Source organism: Dendrobates tinctorius, unplaced genomic scaffold, assembly GCF_039654945.1.
Source record: "Dendrobates tinctorius isolate UK_male_01 unplaced genomic scaffold, ASM3965494v1 ptg000069l, whole genome shotgun sequence".
Classification (NCBI taxonomy): domain Eukaryota; kingdom Metazoa; phylum Chordata; class Amphibia; order Anura; family Dendrobatidae; genus Dendrobates; species Dendrobates tinctorius.
Genome location: NW_027361737.1, coordinates 33108891 through 33131816, shown reverse-complemented (window position 1 = coordinate 33131816; position 22926 = coordinate 33108891). Strand labels below are relative to the sequence as shown.

Sequence of the window (22926 nt, the reverse complement as noted above, 5' to 3'; positions counted from 1 at the left end):
GCAGGCCGGCACAGCCCCCCGGAGCCTGCACAGCCCCCCGGCAGGCCGGCACAGCCCCCCGGCAGGCCGGCACAGCCCCCCGGAGCCTGCACAGACCACCGGCAGGCCGGCACAGACCACCGGAGCCTGCACAGACCCCCTGGCAGGCCGGCACAGCCCCCCGAAAGGCCCGTACAGACCCCAGAGAGGCTGTACAAGGGCAGGAAAGGGTTTTTCTTATTCCGATACCGGAAGTCCCATAGACTTGAATGGGACTTCCGGTATCGGAATCGGCGATACCGATACTTTTTTTAAAGATCGGCCGATACCATCCGATACGATACTTTGAAGTATCGGACGGTATCGCTCAACTCTAGTCATCATAAGAACAAATTTTTTTTTTATTAAGTTATAGTATTTCCACTACAAAAATTAAATATATAGTGAAAATACAATCTCAAAACATTGAGACAATGAAAAACATTAACCAAAAAAATCTGTGCAATCTTTGAGCAAACTTTGGTCTGCTGATTGAGGTATTTTACGTTATTAATTCACAAGATGAATAAAACATTCATTATTCATAAAAATGCAGCATGTCAGAAAAGATAAATAACATAAGAAAATTGCAATATACAGTGCCTTGCAAAAGTATTCGGCCCCCTGGAACTTTTCAACCTTTTCCCACATATCATGCTTCAAACATAAAGATACCAAATGTAAATTTTTGGTGAAAAATCAACAACAAGTTGGACACAATTGTGAAGTTGAATGAAATTTATTGCTTATTTTAAATTTTTGTGGAAATGCAAAAACTGAAAAGTGGGGCGTGCAATATTATTCGTCCCCTTTACTTTCAGTGCAGCAAACTCACTCCAGAAGTTCATTGTGGATCTCTGAATGATCCAATGTTGTCCTAAATGACTAATGATGATAAATATAGTCCACCTGTGTGTAATCAAGTCTCCATATAAATGCAGCTGCTCTGTGATAGTCTCAGGGTTCTGTTTGAAGCACAGAGAGCATGATGAAGACCAAGGAACACAATAGGCAGGTCCGTAACCGTAATACTGTTGTGGAGAAGTTTAAAGCCGGATTTGGATACAAAATGATTTTCAAAACTTTAAACATCCCAAGGAGCACTCTGCAAGTGATCCTATTGAAATGGAAGGACTATCATACCACTGCAAATCTACCAAGACTTGGCAATCCCTCTAAACTTTCATCTCAAACTAGGAGAAGACTGATCAGAGATGCAGCCAAGAGGCCCATGATCACTCTGGATGAACTGCAGAGATCTACAGCTGAGGTGGGACAGTCTGTCCACAGGACAACAATCAGTCGTACACTGCACAAATCTGACCTTTATGGAAGAGTGGCAAGAAGAAAGCCATTTCTCAAAGATATCCATAAAAAATGTAATTTAAAGTTTGCAACAAGCCACCTGGGAGACACACAAAATATGTGGAAGAAGGTGCTCTGGTCAGATGAAACCAAAATCGAACATTTGACAACAAAGCCAAACGATATGTTTGGCATAAAAGCAACACAGCTCATCACCCTGAACACACCATCCCCACTGTCAAACATGGTGGTGGCAGCATCATGATTTAGGCCTGCTTTTCTTCAGCACGGACAGGGAGAATGGTTAAAATTGATGGGAAGATGCCGGATGGAGCCAAATACAGGACCATTCTTGAAGAAAACCTGTTGGAGTCTGCAAAAGACCTGAGACTGGGACGGAGATTTGTCTTCCAACAAGACAATGATCCCAAACAAAGCAAAATCTACAATGGAATGGTTCACAAATAAACGTATCCAGGTGTTAGAATGGCCAAGTCACAGTCCAGACCTGAATCCAATCGAGAATCTGTGGAAAGAGCTGAAAACTGCTGTTCACAAACGATCTCCATCAAACCTCACTGAGCTCCAGCTGGTTGCCAAGGAAGAATGGGCAAGAATTTCAGTCTCTCCATGTACAAAACTGATAGAGACATACCCCAAGCGACCTGCAGCTGTAATCGCAGCAAAAGGTGGAGCAACAAAGTATTAAGTTAAAAGAGCCGAATAATATTGCACGCGCCACTTTTCAGTTTTTGAATCTCCACAAAAATTTAAAATAGCCAATAAATTTTGTTCAACTTCACAATTGTGTCCCACTTGTTGTTGATTCTTCACCACAAATTTACATTTGGCATCTTTATGTTTGAAGCATGATATGTGGGAAAAGGTTGAAAAGTTCCAGAGGGCAGAATACTTTCGCAAGGCACTGTACTTTCAAGGGTTATCCAATACTCAGACAACCCTTTCTCAATTATTATATCTCACCATGTAAAATAATAACAGTCTACACTCCTCTCTGGTGCTGTTGTTCCAGCAACATCGCTACTGAGTCTCCTGGGGCTTGCATGACATTATGTCGCATGAGCCTTGCAGTTAATAGGCTGCTTCACACTTACCTACTTTAGAGTAAACTGACATCCAGAAGAAGTGAGAACTGCTGCTGCTGCCCTCTCTGAATATCAGTTACGTTAGAAAGTAAGAGTTCATTTGCCCATTATCAGCTGCTGACTGGTTGCAGGGCTTATGTGACAAAAGTTTGTTGCAAGCCCCAGGAGACCCAGTGCCGATGTTGCCGATTGGAATGTTGCCAACACCAGAGATGAGTTCAGGCTGTTATTATATTACATGGTGGAATATAGTAATTGAGAAGGGGTTATCTACTAGTGGTCAACCCCTTTAAAAACAAAAGTGCAATGCTTAGTCGTAAACACTCAAAATTATTTAGTCACGTTCCTTGTAAACCACATAACTTAAAACATCTCTGGACACTTATTGCATCAGTGTTCTGACTGTAATACAGTTTAATACACCATAATGCCCAGAAAGTTGCCATTCCCAGCTAACAAAACTTTAACTTTTTTTTTCAGCACTGTGTTTGCTGCTTTAAATTTAAGTCCTCTGTCCATGTTCTTAGACTAGTCACTCTCCTGCGGCTTGTTTTTCAGCACTGCTCCGGTCCCGCGTTGCGATCTTGTGATTGTAACGTCTGACTGGTTGGAAGTCAGAACAAGTCACGTCACAAGCTCCCAATGCTACTCAGGCAGAATGAGGCACTCGGATATGCATTGATTTGTGACCTCTGGCTCTGGCGCTGAATGTCACACTGGAGCAGCTGGCAGGTCACCATTTCAGAACAGTATTAAAGGACCCTTGCTCCCCAATTATAAACCTATGGCTATGCTGTACCTTTCCAGTAAACTTCATTTCTAAATTTACAGTACATATTAATGTAAAAAAGAAAACTTCCTACAGCTATTGCAGTTTGTTTTCTAATATAACAAACCAAAAAGGAATGGTGATGCCGTTTTAATTACCTAAGGCTTCTTGACAATAGGTTGCTTTTTTCAGCCACTTTGTCAATAATATCATCTCCATCAAGTTTCATCAGTATGTCCTTTTCAGTAGCCATTAACATGAAAGATTCTAGGTGACTTTGATTCATGCTGTTTCTTAATCTGTTTTTTATAAATTTTAATGTAGAGAAGCTTCGTTCACAAGCAACTTGTGTAATGGAGAGACTTAGAAGAAATTTGTATGCCTGTCCAATTATATTGTAAGCATCAGTAAGTAGATTATAGCGCTGTAGTAATTGATAGACACACAAAGAACAGTTCTTGCATGATGAACAGCTTTTCGTCACTAGTTCTGTATCATCAATGGTCTCGTCTTGGCTTGTGTCTGTTGCCACTCTAATATTATATTCTTCTAAGGGCGATCTTTTCAATTTCTCCCAGTGCAAAGTCAGGCTGCGCAGCTCACTGCGAAGATTCTCAGGTGTTGCTCTGTCATCAAATTTAATCAAGCGTTTGCTTGTCTCATCCAAAGTAGGGCTATTTAATCCATTTTCTCTTATGGAATTAAAGTTTCGCGGATCAAGGCAGGCAAGGTCTGCATATATTGTCCCATTTGCGGTGAAACGTTGTTCCATGCTTTGTGTGACAGCATCCAAGATGACATTATGAACTTTCACCTTGTATGCGATTTCTGCATTTGCATGTACCTCATCTTGGGCTACTTCACCTGCCATTAGTTTTCTTCTTCTAATTCTTTTCTCAGGCAAAGAATTTTCAATTTCAAAGCTACAAAGCTAAATTCTCCATATTTTTCTTGAAGTTGGTCATTTGCCCATTTTACAAAATTATTTGCAGCTTCTTTGACCTCATCAAATGATCGAACATAACTTTTTAGACTCTCCTGCACGTCCATCACCATCCAATAATCTGTTAAAATATCCATGCCAGATGTTTGCAAATACTTAGATAATGGAGAGGTGAGTTCAAATATGCGTAAAAAAATTTGGGCTGTAATGATTGTTTCGTATCTAAGCAGGCAGTCACAGTATCCTTTAGCTTTTGCACGAGCATCAGCGTTATGCTTGCTTGAAGAATAGAAAATTCTAAGCATGACAATGAGACTGACATATAAAGCAGAATCTGGCTTGTCAAAGGATCCAAAAACCTTTTTCAAAGCAACATCTTTTGACCACCAACGTGTTTCAGCTACTGTTGAAAGCCTACGATGGAGTGGGTCCTGGCTTACATTCTCCCACAAATCCATTCGAACATATGAATCTTTAATGAACGTTGCTACATCGTTGAGAAGCATAAATAATGATGCACTTTGCAAAGTTGTCTTGGTGCTCTCTGACAAAACTAGGTTTAGGATATGCGAATAACACCACACATGTATTTGGCCAGGAGAGACAGTTGTTAACCAAGTTGAAAAGCCTTTGTAAGTCCCTTGCATATTAGCTGCCCCGTCAGTGGAATTGCCAATGCATTTTGTAACGTCTATGTGGCATAAAGTGAGAACGTTCATTAGAAGCTGGTGTATTGCTTCACCGGTGGTTAACTTGCAGTCTACTATTGCAAGCAGCCTTTCATGGATTTGGTTAGTGACATAACGGATTATAACGCTCATCTGTTCTCGTGAAGTTATATCTTGTGATGTGTCAATCTGGATGGAGAACATTCCACCGTCCCTTACTTCTTTTTCAATAGTAGTTTGAATAAGTTGCTTGATGGCATCAAGGATTCCATTCACAGTGTTTTTTGACAGCAATGTTAATAGTGATCCTCTGCCTCTAGCACCTTTGGAATGCTGCTGTTGGCTTTTTTCAATGCATTCACTTACATGCTCTTGCAGACAAACATCATACTTGCTTAACAGTAGAACTAGTTCCAAAAAATTCCCATGACCTAAAGTCACATTCTTTAACATATATGCTGCTTCAGCTTTGTCCCCTCTGTAGCTGAGTCCACATTTTCCAATCACCTTTATTATGTCTATTACCCTATGAAGTACTTGTCTTCTTTTTCGAACTTGCTCTCGGCGAATTGACATTTGATTATGAAGAAGGCGGCTTCCAATATCTGCACTGGTTGCCTTTAGAAAATATGCTTCAGCACAACCTCTGTGACTATTACTTTTCTCATGTTCCTCTAATCTTTGATAAACGTGCCTTCGATCTTTCAACCCATCTATAAATGGACCAGTTGTAGAAGGCTTTGAAAATGCGAGACAGACAGTACAAAATAATGATTTGTTCTTAATATTGTATGTCAGCCATCTTCTGTTTGATCCATCTTTGCGTAAGAAGACTTTTTGGAAGTTAGGATCTTCTTCGGTATCTTGTTGTGGGTGATTTTTGAAAAATAAAGACAGTTGGCCTGATGAAGGGCGTGCAAAGTAGTTGATGCTTTCTCCAGAGGTGGTTTCTACACTAAAAGAAGCACTATCTGATGGTGAAAACTCAATAGAACATGATGGAACAGATTGAGAAATTGAAGCCACAGGTACAATACTGGATACGGATGTGACTGGCTCTGGCTCCGATCCAGTACACGATGAACAGGCATCTCCTGGTACAACAGTAGTTAATGTAACAACCTCAGCTTCAGTATCACTTGAAGAAGGGTCAAATGCAGGTACCGATTCAGATGTTATTTCGTCTTCCGTCACTGTCTGAGGAATATTAGCTGTTGTAAGTGTTGTGGCTAGAACAGTTGTGCGGGAGAACAAGTCTGATAACTTTGCACATTTTGCTGCATCAGCTTCCAGACTCCTCTTCTTTTTTTCCCTGACCTTCTCTGCACCACCTTTCCTTTTTTTGGCTGTGGTTGTATCCATTTTGCATCAATAACACCAATCTGTGAATTAATGAAATTGCTTTGTGTAGTGTAACCCAAGTTGTAACTCTACAAAAAGTCTAAGCTATATTTTTGTTAGGTTATTTGTGAAATGATGCTGCTTAATAGTAATAACTCATGGTATAATATTTGATGTATTTATTACTTAACCTAAGATCATAAAATATACCTATGTCATGTTGACAGTGAACATCTCTGAGCTCCTATAGGCATGCCATGCATAAATCTGGAGAGAATTCTATATGATGTATAAGTAAAATGTCTCACCTAGGCCCTGTTCACAAGCTTTACTTTGGCCCTGTTCACAAGCTTTACTTTTGCAGTGCATCCTAGGTTTGTCTGTGTTTCTTCAGGGTTCTAACACATTTCAAATACATACTGATAGGGAAATTGTATTGTGAGCCCCAATTGGGATAGTAAAGATAATGTCTGTAAAGTGCTGTGAAATTAGTGGTGCTAAGCGACTAACAAATAAATGCTGTTTGTATAATTTTAACTGTTAAAGGGAACCTGTCAGCTGTTCTGGCCGCTATAAGATGCGGCCACCGCCTTTCAGGGCTGATATACAGTATACTATAATGCTGTAGATAAGCCCCCCCATCCGACCTGCAAGATAAGACAAATAAGTTTTATTATACTCACTCAGACACCTGTGCAGGAGCGCGATGCCGGGTAGACACGAACCAAGCAGGATGGCGACATCGCAAGACGGGAGGCGCCGGACCTGGAGCTGCGACACCCATCAGACCGGACTGCATCGGACCGCCCCCCCAAACTTATTTTTCTTATCTTGCTGCGGCAAAAAGAGGTGACAGGTGCACTTTACTAAAAAGTAGTAAATAAAAATATAAAAACAATACAAAACAAATACAATAACAAAATGTGCATCACCACTCAAATACTCATGAATCCATGTCCACTTTTGAAAACATTTGATGATGCATCCATTTTGAAATTGTATCACAATCCAAATTTTTTCATTCGTTTATGCAAAATAATACTGCAGGAGACCTTTCACTCACCTTCACATGTAGTATAGTGCTCTCTTTCCTGCTTTTTGACCCTTCGGATTTTGGTGTACACATCTAATTAAAACGAAAAAAAATTAAATGACTTTAATTGACGCACACTTCCACCACCACTGTATGTGGAAGGGATTACTTTGGGTGCCATTATTCTGTGTTGGGGAACAATGTAGGGACCATCATACAGTGTTGGGGTCACTGGAGATCTTAATGTGTGTGTGTATGGGTGGGGACTGTGTGTGGGCATCACTGTGTGTGGGCATTGAATGGGAATCATGCTGTGTATGTGGAGGGTACTGTAAAGGAATTCACTGTGAGAGAGTATCCTGTGTTTGTGGGAAAAATGTGTTGCTTTATGGTGGCCATTAATGGGTTACCATAGTGAGTGAGAACACAAAGGGGGTTCAATAGGGGAAAATTACTTTGTAAGTGCTACAATACAAGTCCCTCTCACTGCCTTTAATATGTGGGAGATTCAGTCTTCTGTGACTGTACCTATAGTATGTGCTGTGACCCCACTGACACTTTTTAGTTTTGTAAGGGGAAACCCCAATTAAGATGTCTGCTAGACCTTTCGCCCCCAGACATGGATTAAGGCGTATGACAGAACGATGGACAGGTATAGTATATTGTTGTTTTTTATTTTTTGTTTTATTTCAGGAGAACGAGGGCTTTGGTGGAATTAGGCATTAGGTGAGTATAACTGTGCTTGTTATCTAATATATAAAGCTCAATGTGTGTGTATGTTTGTATGTATGTGTGTGTGTATGTCCAGGATTGGCATCTGCACCGTCGCAGCTACAGCCACAAAATTTTGCAGTCACACGTCTGGAGCCCGAGAGTGTCCTATGTTGCAAGGCGAAATTTTAACTTCGCGCGTTCCAATTCACCAAACAATTTTGCCTATTCATGTCATTTCTATGGTGTTATTGTCCTTCTGTAAAGCTGGAAATAACATAATTTATTACCGTGCCAACACAGACCACCCTCTGACACAGACTGCAGGGGGAGCCCACAGCCCAGTATCACACAGGATAGGATTAGATACACGGCCCAGCAGTCAGTATCACACAGGATAGGATTAGATATACAGCTCAGCAGTCAGTATTACACAGGATAGGATTAGGTACACAGTTCAGCAGACATTATCACACAGGATAGGGTTAGTTACACAGCTCAGCAGTCAGTATCACACAGGATAGGATTAGGTACACAGCTCAGAAACAGGATGTGGCAAAAGAGAGGACATTTTCATGCCAAGAATTCCACTCATTCCATCTGATTAGTTTTTTGATTTTAAATGCCTCCAGTTTCCAGTTCAACTGCTATTTGCAATGTCTATTAACAAGGCTCAGGGACAGTCCTTTAAAGTAGTAGGGATCGACTTGCAATCTCCATGCTTTTTTCTCATGGTCAACTTTACGTGATCTGTTCAAGAGTCGGAACTGCCAAAAATCTGTTCATCTTTGCACCGAAAGGAAAAAACAAAAATCTTGAATGAGTTGAAAATAAAATACTATCAATACTTGGGTAATCAATTAGTTAATTTGTGTTACAAATCTGTAGTGTTGAATATATGATGTGAAATGTTTTTATGAGCAATATAATCATTATAATTTGTTATAACTAACCAGAGTTGGTTACTATGCTCAGGCAACGCCGAGCTCTTCAGCTAGTTTTTAAATAAAAAAAAGTGTTTTGTTTCATTTATAATAAAGGATTTTTATTTCATATGTATATGGAGGTGCTGGGGCTGATATATACAGGTGCTGGAGTCTGGTGTATATACAGGGGCGGGCTGGTGTATACACAAGTGCTGGTGGAGATACATTGCTGGGGCTAGGTATATACAGGTGCTGGGACTGTTGTATATACAGGACCTGTATACACATCAGCCCCAACAACGTATATCCACCAGCACCTGTGAATACACACCAGACCCAGCATCTACATCCCCCCAGACCTTGTATATACATACACATCAGCGCAGGCAGATGGCGGCCCCCCAGTCCTGCCCTGTATATGCCGTATATATCTCATGCTGGAGGCCGGCCTCAGTTATATATATATATATCTATTAGTGTGCTTCTGTACATGACATCTCTGGGAGGTGAACCTATTCCTCAGCTATAAATCCTGATGAGCAGCGTCCTAGAGACCCCCTGCCCTGTAGGGACACATGAGGCTGCTGTGCCCCATCTGCCCCCTGCCGTGTCCTGTTGGGGTGGGGCTGCCGTGACCTTTTGGGGGGCTGCCGTGTCTTGTCGGGAGGGGCTGCCGTGTCCAGACAGTGGGGGGACTGCCGTGTCCAGTCAGGGAAGCTGCCGTGTCCTGTCGGGGGGCTGCCGTGTCCAGTAAGGGGGTCTGCGCTGCCGTGTCCTTTTGGGGGGCCGCCGTGTCCTGTCGGGGGGGCTGCAGTGTCCTGTCGGGAGGGGCTGCCGTGTCCTGTCGGGGGGGCTGCCGTGTCCTGTCGGGGGGGCTGCCGTGTCCTGTCGGGGGGGCTGCCGTGTCCTGTCGGGAGGGACTGCCGTGTCCAGACAGGTGGGCTGCCGTGTCCTGTCGGGGGGCTGCTGTGTCCAATCAGGGGGGCTGCGCTGACGTGTCCTTTTGGGGGGCCGCCGTTTCCTGTCGGGGGGGCTGCCGTGTCCTGTTGGGAGGGGCTGCCGTGTCCAGTCAGGGAAGCTGCCGTGTCCTGTCGTTGGGCTGCTGTGTCCAATCAGGGGGGCTGCGCTGACGTGTCCTTTTGGGGGGCCGCCGTTTCCTGTCGGGGGGGCTGCCGTCACCGTGTCCTGTCGGGGAAGCTGCCGTGTCCTGCCAGGGGGCAGATTGGGCTCAGCACTCAGCAGCCTTATGCTTCTCTGCAGGGGACCGTGAGGTGTGACCGCACACACTGTTTAATCAGGCAGGGTCTATAGCGGACACAGTGACAGACAGCAGGCCAGCCCAGGGCAGTATTTTTTTATCAACAGAGAGAGTCACTCACTCACATCATCATGGGCCCGCCACCAGCGCCAGGCAGCCCGGCCCCAGCCCCAGGGCGACTCCGACTCACCCAGTCCAGACGCCCGCCACCCACGCCAAGCGGTGCCGCTGCCTCATTACAAATGGCCGCGGCCGCCAGGTCTCCTCTGCTCCTGCTGCGGTCCGGGGGCAGGGCCTTGTCAGCGTCACCACGTCGCGTCACGTGTTTAACCCCCGCTGCCTGCCGCCTTGCCAGAAAATTTAAAGGGCCGGCGGCAGGAAAAAAAGAGGCCGATCCGCCGCCGCCGCCAGCGGCCCATCACCTTTTGAAAATGGCGGCCCAGCGGGAAAATGCCCGGTTGGGTAAATGGCCAATCCGGGCCTGGATGACTACCCATTCCTGCTACTACATGTGGGGACAAATGACACCGCAAGAAACGACCTGGAAATCATCTGCAGAGACTTTGAAGACTTAGGCAAGAAAGTGAAAGAACTGGGAGCGCAGGTGGTCTTCTCTTCCATCCTCCCAGTGGATGGCCATGGAACAAGGAGGTGGAATAAGATTCTGCAGGTGAACAACTGGCTACGTCGATGGTGCCGTCAGCAACGATTTGGATTTCTGGATCACGGAGTGAACTACTTATACGATGGACTACTTGCTAGAGATGGGGTGCACCTTACGAAGACTGGAAAGCATGTATTTGGAAGTCGCCTTGCTACACTTGTAAGGAGAGCTTTAAACTAGAACAACATGGGAAGGGAAGCAAAAGACCAGAAAAAGCCATACACCTGACAAATGCTATTGAGAACTCTGCTATTAGAAGTGGAAAGGAAGAACAAAGACGAAAGAATCTAATTAATAAAAATATTGGAGAAAGAGAAACCAATCACAAACTAAAATGTTTCTATACTAATGCACAAAGCATGGGCAACAAACAAGGAGAATTGGAACTACTAACACAGGAACAGAAATATGATGTAATTGGAATCACTGAAACTTGGTGGGACAATACACATGATTGGAATACAAGACTAGAAGGATACAACTTATTTGCAAGAAACAGACTTGATAAACGAGGAGGGGGTGTCGCATTGTATGTTCGAAACGCGTATATCTGCACAGAGATTGAAGCTTCAGAGACTGGGAGTTCTGTGGAAACTGTTTGGGTAAGAATACAAGGACAGAACAATGGAAAGGACACCATTGTAGGCATTTACTACAGGCCGCCTGTGCAAGCCGAAGATATAGATGAACTCTTTATGCATCAGATGGCCAAGTTCTCCAAAAAATATGACATAGTTGTCATGGGAGATTTCAACTATCCAGACATTTGTTGGGAATCTCTCTCAGGCAAAACTAACAGGTCAAGGAAATTCTTATCCTCTCTTGCTGACAACTTTATCTTCCAAAAGGTAAGGGAGAAAACAAGGGGAACTGCTACCTTGGATCTAATCCTTATAAACAGGGAGGAAATGGTTGAGGAGGTAAAAGTGGCTGGGACCCTAGGAGGTAGCGACCATGCTATTTTAGAATTTTGGATTACTAGAGGTGGAAGACCTGTGAAGACTCAGACGTCAAGGTTAGATTTCAGAAAGGCAGATTTTAAGGGATTCAGAAAGAGAATTGGAGGGATCCAATGGCTTGATATCCTTAAAGACAAAAATGTCCAGGAAGGATGGGAAATCTTGAAAAATGAAATTCTCAAAGCACAGTTGTTAACAATTCTGAAAAGAGGGAAGAATAGGAAGCATTTAAGGAAACCAGGATGGATGAACACAGAACTTAAGCACATGCTAAAAAGGAAGAAAAAAATGTTTATAAAATGGAAAGAGGGAGGCATATCTAAAGAAGAATATAATGCTGTCTGCAGAACCTGCAGGGCACAAATCAGATTAGCTAAAGCTGAAAATGAACTGAGGCTTGCAAGAGATGTCAAAAGCAATAATAAAGGATTTTGGGGATATGTCAAAAGTAAAAGAAAAGTCAAAGATGCTATAGGATTTTTACAGGATGAAAATGATGAAATGGTAAGACAGGATGTTGAGAAGGCTGAACTTTTAAATTCCTATTTTGCATCTGTTTTCTCTCAGAAAGGAAATGCAACATCAACTGTTATTCACTGTCCTATTAAGGGAATAGAAGAATCCAGGATATCTATAAACAGAAAGATAGTGAGGAAACACTTAGCTAACCTAAATGAATTCAAATCTCCAGGTCCAGATGAATTACACCCCAGAGTACTGAAGGAGATAGCAGAAGAAATTTTTGAACCCCTCTCCATAATCTTTGAAAATTCTTGGAGAACAGGAGAAGTGCCAGAAGACTGGAGAAGAGCAAATGTTGTTCCTATCTTCAAAAAGGGGAAGAAGGTGGACCCAGGCAACTATAGGCCGGTGAGTCTGACTTCTATACCAGGAAAGATCTTTGAACAAATTATTAAACAACATGTATGTCAATACCTGGATAAGAATGAAGTGATTAAACAGAGTCAGCATGGGTTTGTAACTAATAAGTCATGTCAGACTAACTTAATTTCCTTCTATGACGGTATCACTGATTGGGTGGATCAAGGAAATGCTGTAGATATAGTATATCTTGACTTCAGCAAAGCATTTGACAAAGTCTCTCATACAATCCTTATTGAAAAAATGACTAAGTATGGAATGGACAAGGCAACTGTTAGGTGGATTCATAACTGGCTTAGTGATCGGACCCAAAGAGTGGTCGTAAATGGCTGCACATCCAGTTGGAAGAATGTCTCAAGTGGGGTACCACAGGGCTCAGTCCTGGGCCCTGTATTGTTCAACATCTTTATCAACGATTTAGATGAAGGAATTGAGGGTAAACTGATTAAATTTGCTGATGACACAAAGCTAGGAGGGATAGCTAATACTAGAGAAGAGAGAGAGGATTCAAAAAGATTTAAATAAACTGGAGAAGTGGGCAGCAACTAACAGAATGGTTTTTAACAGGGAGAAATACAAAGTACTACATCTGGGCAATAAAAATGAAAAAAGCATATATAGAATGGGAGGAATAGAGCTAAGTGACAGCACATGTGAAAAAGACTTGGGTATACTAATAGATCACAGACTGAATATGAGTCAACAGTGTGATGCAGCAGCAAAAAAGGCAAATGAAATTCTAGGATGTATTAACAGAAGCATACAGTCTAGATCACGTGAAGTCATTATTTCCCTCTACTCCTCTTTGGTCAGACCTCATCTGGAATATTGTGTCCAGTTTTGGGCACCACATTTTAAAAAAGACATCAACAAACTGGAGCAAGTTCAGAAAAGAGCGACCAGAATGGTGACCGGTCTGCAAACCCTGTCTTATGAGGAAAGGTTGCAGGATTTGGGAATGTTTAGTTTGCAAAAGAGAAGACTGAGAGGAGACTTAATAGCTGTCTACAAATATCTAAAGGGCTGTCACATTGTAGAAGGATCAACTTTATTCTCATTTGCACAAGGAAAGACTAGAAGCAATGGGATGAAACTGAATGGGAAGAGACACAGATTAGATATTAGAAAAAACTTTTTGACAGTTAGAGTGATCAATGAGTGGAACAGGCTGCCACGAGAAGTGGTGAGTTCTCCTTCAATGGAAGTCTTCAAACAGAGGCTGGACAGACATCTGACTGGGATGATTTAGCGAATCCTGCTTTGAGCAGGGGGTTGGACCAGATGGCCCAGGAGGTCCCTTCCAACTCGACGATTCTATGATTCTATGATTCTATGAAAAGAGTCTTGGGCCTCCCCTGCCTGAATTACTATGTGACAGCAACATGGCCCACCCCCCGAGGGGTTCGTATACTGGCTTGGTATGGAGGCGCTGGAAGAAGACGCCGTCCCCAGAAGGAGGGGCAGAAGAAGCCAGTGGCGGGAAAGGGGCTGAGGCGGGTAGAAGAACGCCAGAACGCCATTTTGGAGAGAGAGGGAAGGAGGCCTGTAGAGCGCGCGGAGGTTAAGATGGATCTCCCCGGCACCATGGCTGAAGGCTCCGACCCAGTCTCTGAGATGAACCGCCAGCAGCTGGAGGATGACATCACCCAGCTGACGTGCCGTCTGCGATTGAGGCAGGAGGCCTTATCGAGGCTGAGCAGGCCGCACGCCCAGGAGGGGCCTACACCAGCGGCACCTCTGGACCTGGTACCTTCATCAACGGTACCTGACACCGCTGCACTGGACTGTCCTCAGGCAGCGCCAGTTTACACCTCCACGCTGTCCATACAGCTAGTCGCGGCCTGCCCGAAGGAGTCACCGGAGACCCCGGGAGCCGAGGCCGTGCTCTCGCCTGGACCTGACGCGGCTGCGCAGGTCCCACCGGAGGCCCCTGCGGACTCGGAGCCACCATCCACTCCACCACCGCCGGCACCCATACCAGCCATTCCGGTGGATATCCCTACAGCGGCCCACCGTCTCATGCCTATACCGGAGCCAGAACCGCGGCTGGAAACGCCAGGTACGATTACTGCCCCGGGGTTGACCCTAGCTTTGGGAGCAGAACCCATGGATAGGAATGGTCCAGTTGACCTCCGCCGACGATCCCCGACTGCGGTACCCCAAGCAGCAGCATCTCGGCAGAAACCACCTACTGCTCCCATTGGCCAGAGTGTACCAAAGGTACAGAAAACCACAAGCTTCACCCCACTGGAGGAGGAATATTTGAGTACTGTAGATGCATTCTTTTCGTCTGCTGGCAGTTCCCAATCAGCTTCCAGAACCCCAGGAGGGGATCAGCATTAATAACTCTCGTTACCCTGGAGGGTTTATTTGCACTGTTGTGTGAGGTTGATTGAGTCTCTGACCCGGAGGACACGGCCCGGAGGCAGGCACCTGTGTGTGTACAACGGACTGTGAGTAAAGCTTTGGAACTATAAGCCCCGGTGTCCTCCATTCATTTGTGCGCTAACACATTCAGCACCGCTACAGCTGGGTACCATTCTCCACGCCGCCTGCACCTCTCCTCTTCCATTGCATCCACACTGCCCTGGGGCTACAGCTTCACTTGTGGGGAGCTACACCATGTAGGCTGCAACACAGCATCAGCCCCAGAGGATCTGCATGCAGCATTGGCCTAACATCCTACTTGCCGAACACCCCAGGTGGCGTCACAAACTATTCCATTAACTACATTCCCCCATTACTTGGGCGCCCAGGGCCACGGACCGGGTCACCGCTGCTGTGACACATTCCCCTGGCACCGGCCCGATACCGAGTACCCCACAGCCCTGGGAGGGCAACCCACAGTAATGACTCAGACACCAGAAAGGTGGAAGTGTGGGTATTCCTATTTGCTGGCATTATTAAAGATGAGTTAGTTGGACTTCGGTTTTAGAAGGATTCAAAATCAGCTCCCAAATCTACTGCCAGTTTTTAGAAGACACTTTCTTCAAGCAGTGGTACACAAAAAAGTCTACATCTTTCGAGAAAACCCTGTTTTTTATGCAGGACAGTGCTCTATCGCTGCATCAAAGTCTCCACTGCTTGGTTGCCACCACATTTGTCACCATATTTGACCTATCTAAACTATTAATATAAGCATATACCGTAGGTTATTGACTGCTGAAATAATAATACCTGTGTGTCCAGTGTCGGACTGGAGTGCCAAGGGCCCACCAGTAACACTGACTTTGGGGGCCCAATTGCATACAAATATTACACTACCGTCGTTCACAAATTTACCTATATCGCTATATAATAATAAACTGGGTAGTTTAATTAATGAATGATTAGATGCGGCCTTTTTCTATACAGAATCAATTGAATTATGCCAAGTACTTCTCATACAGTGGGGTTGGGGGCCCAGATCTGCACAGGGGCCCACTGGGGGATTCCCCTGTTACCCTATGGGCCATTCCAAGCCTATGTGTGTCCCATATCTGATGCCTTGTTGTTGAGAAATTATCTTTTAGCACTTTATATTAATGACTTCCACCAGGCTATAGGTTGGGCGCTTAATACATAAATAAGGATATATAGACCCATTTTATTATGATTTCTAAATATTTATAGATTTTGAGGGTACTAGAGATGTACCGAATATCATATCCAAATAATTACAACTAAATTGAGTGATAAATCATGTATATCGATATAATCTCATATAAATTTAATCTTTATTATTGTTGACAGATAAGTAGACATAAAAACCTATAAAAAAGCCCCTTTAAAAACCATAAAAACACAGATATAGAGCAGTGTGGGTATACATACATTATAGGCATTTTGTAATTACAGATATCACTCTTTATCAGTGGTCCCCAACCTTTCTGACCTTGAGAGCAACATTCAGCACTGAGAGAGGGTTGTGAGCCACATCCAGCTCCCACCCCCTTCAAAGTAGTGTCAACCAAAGCCCCCAATACAGGTATAATGATAGCGAAAGCTTTTCCGCAGAAATCACTCCAAAGCAGTACACAGAGATCCAGGGGTTCCCACAATTCCCCCATTCAGTATTCTCCCATCAAGGACTCCCAACACACCGTCACATCCAGCTTTGAGCACCTCCTCTAACAGGTAGTACCATCCTCCAGCGTACCATACCTAAAACATCTCTAAACCCCCAAGACTATTAAATGTGCATCCAGATCTGCTCTTCTGTGCAGGGCTACACACAAAATTCACCATTTTGAGATGTACTCTTCATACCTGTTTGCTATACCTGGAGCTAATGCACCAAGCTGGCAGACAGTCGCGAGCTACAATTCATGGGGCCGCGAGCCACATGTGGCTCCCGAGCTACAGGTTGGAGACCCCTGCTCTATATCAAGTCATGTGAACATAGACATATATGCAGATGAAAATGTACAGATGGTTATAACAGTGTATGGTATACAATTAAGGTGATATGAAAATAGAATAACATGTATTGTTACATATAACACCTGGAATAAAAAAAGGAAAATCTATATATATATTTGCTCATAGAGACTGCAAGTACATATACTGGTATAGTACATAGATAAGAGCAGTACAAGAAGAAGTAAAGAATGAGAGTGCCTAAACACTCAGGTGTCTCTCTATTACATGAATACCCCTCAGTCAGAAGGGATGCACCTAAGTGCAGGCAGATAGGCATACACAAGTCAAATTAATACAAACCATGTGCCATGATGTCCTAAATAACCACACTACCCAGCACCCCAACACTCATTTCATGTACAGCTTAGTCAGTGGGTACTGAGGCATTTTTACAATTTGGTATATACAATAAAAGGTCACCTGCGATCAATCCATGTAGATGGGTGCATGCATATCATGCATAGTGCATCGCTCCTGTGGCCAACGTCCCGGAAGTCACACTGCTCATGCATGTGCAGCAAAAACTCCAGGCAGGGGGAGGGAGACAGCTATGACGTGGCACACACATGGGATGGGCGCTGCCTCGAAGATAACTCTGCCTCCAGAGATTATTTTACATGAAGGGGGCGTTACCAGTGTGATGTATAATATCTGCTATCCTGATCTCACTGCAGAATTCTGTGTGATTATAACTGACACATCTGCAGGTTCCTCTCAGCTTCAGCTTCCAGCTCACAGCCAGACAGGGCTGCAATATTGTTGCAGTACAGCAGAGCTCAGAGAGCTGCAAAGAAGATAAAGTTAGTTACTCACACTGGTAAGTCTCCCTTTTATTTAAAATAAGCTCTGGAGGTGGAGTTATCTTCAAGGCAGCACCCACCCCAGAGCCTGGAAGAGGTCATTTACAAAAAGTGATCAAAGCTGATTTCTCAATAACAAGGCATCTGATATGAAACACACAGGTAGGATTGTTTTCAGCATTCTGTAGCCTGTATGCCCATATTAATAATTTAGATAGGTCAAATATGGTGACAGATTCCCTTTAAAGATGAAAGAATAATGATATGGCCCCCTTCCTCATTTGACCTAAACCCGATTGAGAACTTGTGGGCCCTTAAAAGGAAGATTTACAGTGAAGGAGAACAGTCACTTCGCTGATCAGTATCTGGGAGGCTGTGGTTGGTGCTGCCCAAAAAGTTGATCGTCAACAGATAAAGAAACTGACAGACTTCATGGATGGGAGACTTATGGCTGTTATTGAAAAGAAGGGAGGCTATATTGACCACTGAATATTTTGGGGGGAATTGCCAGACATGTATTTTTGTACATTTTGAGTTCAATTATTATTGTCACTGTAACAGATGAAAATAAATAATTGAGATGGGAAAATTTATCATTTTCATTTAGCTGCATAATAATTCTGCTCACAGTCTCCTAAGAAAGTAAAACAAATCACTTTTACTTTCTTAAATACGGTAATCAGGTTTCAGCTTTATTAACTTTTTGGATGGACCGACAACAATGTAATTGTTCAATAATAATATTTTTCATCAAAAATACAAACTGCATAATAATTGTGCACCCCGTGTATGTCGTACACTCATTCAAGCCACAATATATCATACAGTCATCAATGCTGCAGAAAAGTCTGACATTTCTGGGTTATGTCTACATTGAAGGTTTTGACACTTTCCAAAGTCAGTATATGAGGTGAAAAGTATCTATACTGCACAATGCTTTTCAATGACAGACACTTACCATATATCTCCAGGCAGAAGTGCCGAGACTAATCTGTTTAGGTATTTCTTAATCCAAAATAAAAGGGCCTAAAACAGTTCAGAGTGTTCAGTCCCAGCCCTGATTGTACTTGTGAAGGAAGTCAGAGCGCTATCACAGAGGTACAGAATACTCAACTAGTGACACATGTAATAGACATTATAACTATATTGTAAAGTTAAAAAGCTGTCTTAATAATTTGAAATAATCAAAAAATAAAACCACACAAAAAAACAATATTTGATGTCAAATTGCAGTATTTAGAGCATGTGCACAAGAAATAGTGAGCCGCCTGAAAATGGACTGATCACTTCTTGCTATTGCTTCACAGTTTTCGAAACCTGAAGCTGTTAAAAGAAGCTCAAAAGACTGAACATGTGTAGCATGGCGAGGGGTGTTGGCCACTCACCTTCTCCTTTTACACTCCGGCCCGCTAAATGAAAGAGTGGGTTCTGGCTGGGTGTTTGTGGATCACCCCCAGGGCAGGTGGGGTTCCTTTACTCGATTCCGGGCCGGTGTCTTAAAGGGAATATGTCGCGGTGGCGGTGACCCGGTCCATGGCCCTGGGTGTCCATGTAAAATAAGTGGAAATTAATAAAGTTTATGTATTGATAAGTTCATGACGTCACCTGTGGTATCTGGTCAGAGGTGATCAGCGCTGCAGTGCAGATCACCTCTGGGACAGATGGTGTGGTGCAGCAGGGGTGTAATAGCTCTCCACATGCAGAGCTGTAGTCCCAGGGCAGCAGTAGTAGATGTTGAGGTAGATGGTGTAGTGTTTAGGCACAGAGATGTAGCAGTGCTGAAGGAGTTGACGCAGGAAGAAGGCAATGACACAGCTAAATGCAGTTCCAATGCTTTACTTACGTTTCTGGCATAGACAGGTGCCCGCTTCAGTGCCTCGTCCTCCAGGTGAGGGGCTCAGCCAACTCCCAGGCAGATGGAATACACCTTTCCAGCACTCCATTTCGTGTGCCTTTTCTAAATGTCTCCTTACTAGCGCTAATCTGAAGTACTTGTAGTTATGAATTACACTCAAGTTCCTCTTTCTTGCTCTTACTTAGAACGCCACTCGCATGACAGGCAGTTGTAGCCTACTTCGGGGACTCCTTACAATCATGTCCCGGCTCACATACACGTTACTGCTGTGCCATCGTGTCTTAGGTGGGAATAAAGTAGTCACAACATCTATTCCTCCGGTTTCTGCTGTAGGATCCTTAGTATCACACACAGCCTCGGATACCGGCGCCCAGCCTTTGGCACATTAACTTAGGGAAGGGCTCTGCTCTAGCCCTAGTCCCCAGCTCTCTCCTCCTCACGTTCCGTCCTTTTCTATCTTTCTTCTGAAGAACTGATCTCTCTCTTCCTTTCCTTCCTTGCCAGGAGCTCCAGCTCAAAGGAGGCTGTTGCATAAACGTCCTCTCTCTGCTTCCTCCTCTGGGGAACTGACCTAACTTCCTGTCAGCTTTCCCCTCTCTAGTGCAAGCTAAGCTCCACCCACCTCCCAGCACCCTTCATGAACCAAGCAGGGGCCATAGAGGGTGCTCTGCTGTTCTAAGGTTTCCGTGCTGGGTGCAGGTACTGGAGTCTGGTCAGGTGTCCCCATGTTACCTGGGAAGTGGGATACTACACCACAGGAGGAGGTGCAGTACCTCTGTGGCGACTGAACCCTCAAGGGCGCCACATTTGTACTCATGTTGTGAGGCTTTGTGCCCGTGCAGGCCGTGTGTTGGCAGGTGGTGTTGGCTGGCCAGAACCATAGGTTCTACCGTTCAATAAAGGATACTTCCATTCAAAAACACAGTCTTTACTGAATGGTAACTTCATAAGGGTTATGCACAAGGGATAGCGGTTACAAAATCTTATGTACTGTACATTTCTTTTCCAGTACAAAACATTTTCACTCACACAGTATCCTTCCTCTGTTGTTGACTTCTGGGTCGGTGAAGTACACTGTTTTGCCCTACTTCGTCACAACCCAACTTCCATGCCACAGTCCAGATCAGCAAGTCTCTCACCTCACTCAGCAGTTCTGCATCCTATTTCTTCCACTACTGGTGCCCTGCATCTGCTGCTCAGGACCCCCACTAGTATCACAAACTCAGTCCTATTTAGGCTCGTTACTTTCAGCGTTTTCTAGCTCAGGGTTTCTCGTGACGCTTCATCCTATCCAAGAAGCCTTTTCTGGAAGACCACTTTGTCTCATCGTTTACTTCAGGATCTTGCTATCTCTGTCCTTTCCTTTTGTGAATTACCCTAACAGCAGCACTCTTCACTCTCAATGGGCTTGTCCCAAACATTACTTACATCTTTCCCTACTGTCATTACCTAAACTACCGTTAACTATGCAAGACATGACTTAAACATCACGCGATTAGTGTTTTCAGTGGTAGGAGCATGACAGCACGGTCCCCCACTTTTACACATGTGCACAGTGAGTCGTTTCACTTTGCAGAGTATATGTTTATTCGTTTTAGCATTTTTTTTAGCCCTTTCTCAAGAGGATTGCAGAGCATTCCCTCCTGATAAAGATGTGTGCACGTACCCTAAGGCCATGTTGCCACATGGGAAAGCACTGCTTTTTACCCCCACACAGCATTTTGTCTGCAGGTGTCTGCATCAAAATACACAATGGCAATCTATTCCGAAAACTGCATTCTGTAAACGGTATAAAATATTGAGCTGTATAAAAGATGCAGATTTTCTGCACATACAAAGAAAGACAGAAGAAATGCAGAGTTTAGGATAAATGTGAACATGGCTTTAAACGTTATTTACACATCTGAATTTTGGTCAGTATTTCATCAGCATTTGTAGGCTGAAACCATGAATAGCTCAAAACAGAACAGCTGAGAATCTTTCAATTATACTTTTTCTTTCTGTAGGTTTCACTTCTGATTTTGACATAGACATACTGATGTAAAATACTGACCAATTACTGATGTGTGAATAAGACTGCATTCTCACATCCATGTGAAATATCCGAGTTCTACACACAGACCCATTAAATTAAACTGATCTATTCAAACAACTGTTAAAATAATGGATCTGAGAATGAGATCTGTGAAACTCAGAGCATGATCTGTTCTGATGTGATTTTGAGGATCAGAATTGGTCGTGGGTCCATGTGCTCTCCAATAAAAAAAATCGTAACAAAAACAAGAGAGGCACTCGATTGTCAGATTCACACTATTTCCATTTGCTTGAGCCTGATGAAGGAGTTGGACCAACTCTGAAACGCGTTGCCCTATAAAGCATACTTGGCTTATGTCCCAGTGGATATCGGCAGCACCCAAAGAAACTGCAATGTTCTCGTCTTCCTCACATTCTGATAAAAAAAATTGGGCAGCTGACCGACATTTCAAGGCTAAAAGAGGTTTTTGACATTGCTTAAAAAATATAAACTTATCAACACAATCAACCCCCACAACAATTCAGACGCTTACCCAGTCATCATTCTTGTCTATATTCTGGGGACATCTTGACCTGACGCTGCAGCTAATCTGTGGTCGCAGTGGTCAGTTCACTGGTGGTCATGATGCTATCACTACCATCACTTTTAGCCTGGTTGAGGCCATTTGAGCTGAAATACTGAAACATGGGGTGAATACCGAAAGTAAGCATGCCTTTTTGTTTTCTTTGGTTACTTTCCAGCTGATCACTTCAAAACTATAATGTTCCTTTGTTTAAATTATGTGAAACATAAATTAAAGAGGTTGTCCACTACTTTAAGATTGATGGCCTATCTTTTGGATAGTCATCATTGTGTGATCAGTGGGGGGTGGATCACTGGGTGCACCCTCCAATCAGCTTTTCCCAGTGTCGGCGGCGGCTGGAACTGCTCAGTTACATAGCTACACAGAGCAGCTCCTCCAATTCCTTAGTGGCCGCAGACCGGTACTGCACATCAGCCCCCTTTTAAACTCAATAGGTGGTGAATGTGCAGGAACCCCACCATGGTGAATGTGCAACTTCTCCAACCCACACGGAAAAGCTATTAGGCAGTGGCACCAGGTGTCACAACCTCATCAATCAGACGGTGACAATCTATCCTACAGATAGGTCATCAACCTCAAAGTAGTGGACAACCTCTTTAAGATTGGGTCCACAACTACTGTAATATGACATGTGGCAAAACATGATACATTTTGCCATGAATAGCCATA

The 22926-nt window shown here is 43.8% G+C and overlaps 1 long non-coding RNA gene across 2 annotated transcripts in view; it reads right to left on the bottom strand.

Moving 5' to 3' along the window:
- Positions 1-22926, bottom strand: part of LOC141095340 (uncharacterized) — a 52320-nt gene that overhangs the window by 14926 nt on the left and 14468 nt on the right. For both annotated transcript variants that reach the window (XR_012233354.1, XR_012233355.1), the window contains exons 2-3: positions 7214-7276; positions 6834-6984 (exon numbers count right to left, since the gene is read on the bottom strand). This is a non-coding gene — a long non-coding RNA (uncharacterized lncRNA). The remainder of the gene's footprint in view (positions 1-6833; positions 6985-7213; positions 7277-22926) is intronic.